We start from the raw sequence: 1,241 nt of genomic DNA, 5'->3' as shown, positions 1-1,241 counted from the left end.
GTGAGTTTGAGCCCCACTTTGGGTGCAGAGCCTACTTAAAAAGAAAACAAGCAAAGAAAACACCGATTTTAAAAACAGGTCATCATTTGGAAACTAAAGGAATTTAACATTTTGAATTTACCCATTTCCTCTCTATCACTTACTTACTAATTAGAAAAGATAATTGTGGAGAAAAGACAACTTGAAAAGAGAAATAGAAAAGAGAAATCTTTATTGCTCTTACTGTTGTCTCCAATTATAATTTCTTTGTAACTCACTAATAGTCCACTCAGATATCTGAGTCTCTTTAACTGTCATCCTTTTTAGAGAAAAAAAGAACAACTGGAAAAAAATTTTTTAAAACAATTTTTGATAAATAAATATATGCTCTTATTAGAATTGCTGAAGAAGTATTTGGAATTTTTGCTCTTGTTGTTTGCTGATGTTTTTTAATAGGCTTTATTTTACAGCTGAAATCTGATTTTGCATTGTAAGCAAATATTCTTCTTACTTTTCTAGACAAAAATTATCCGTAGTCTATAAAGTTCTGGAAAGTATATATTCAGTAAAAACTTCAAAATGATTGCAAGTCTCCTCGGTAAAGTAGTAATGATTCCTCAATTATTTTTTTCTACAGTTCTGTTCAATAAATTCTGTCTTCTCAAAGAATGCATAGCTCAGCATCCCATATCATGTATTACCTTTCTTTCTTTTTTTTTTAAAGTAAGCTCTAGGCCCAACGTGGGGCTTGAACTCACGACCTGGAGATCAAGAGTCTCCTGCTCTACCGACTGAGCCAGCCAGGCACCCCTATTGTGTGTTACTTTAAACGTCTGCTTTTGAAAAAAGCAGTGTATACAGGTTTTAAAAGATGAAGATTCTTGCACTTTACTCTTCTCACCATTCTAACAAATACTTATTGAATAAAACTAGGGAGTTAGTGATGTACCTAGGAAATGAAATGACTTTAGAAAAATGTAATTTCCTTATTTTTTCTTCAATATGTTTCTCTTGTTATTATTCATTTAATTTCCTATTGGCTTAGAGAAAAGTTCTTTATGCGAGATCATTCCTGTGTGATTTATACTTATTGAAAGGTTATATCAAAAGTTTTCAGAAATAATTGGGCTTGAAAAAATTATATTTGATTGGTAAATTATGTATTGATACAAATTAAGATCTGTTTTCGGTAAGCATGGGACATTCATCCTCAATTATTGACAGGTTGAGACAGATCAGTTAATGTTATTTGAATCCTTGAC

General features: G+C 31.3%; 1 non-coding gene across 1 annotated transcript; it reads right to left on the bottom strand.

The window, feature by feature from the left end:
* Positions 1-712: 712 nt before the first annotated feature.
* Positions 713-785, bottom strand: TRNAK-CUU. The gene has a single exon. It is a non-coding gene; the product is annotated as a tRNA-Lys (tRNA).
* Between the last annotated feature and the right edge of the window lie 456 nt (positions 786-1,241).

This window comes from Zalophus californianus, chromosome 2, assembly GCF_009762305.2.
Source record: "Zalophus californianus isolate mZalCal1 chromosome 2, mZalCal1.pri.v2, whole genome shotgun sequence".
Classification (NCBI taxonomy): Eukaryota; Metazoa; Chordata; class Mammalia; order Carnivora; family Otariidae; genus Zalophus; species Zalophus californianus.
This window is presented reverse-complemented; position numbering and strand designations above follow the sequence as displayed.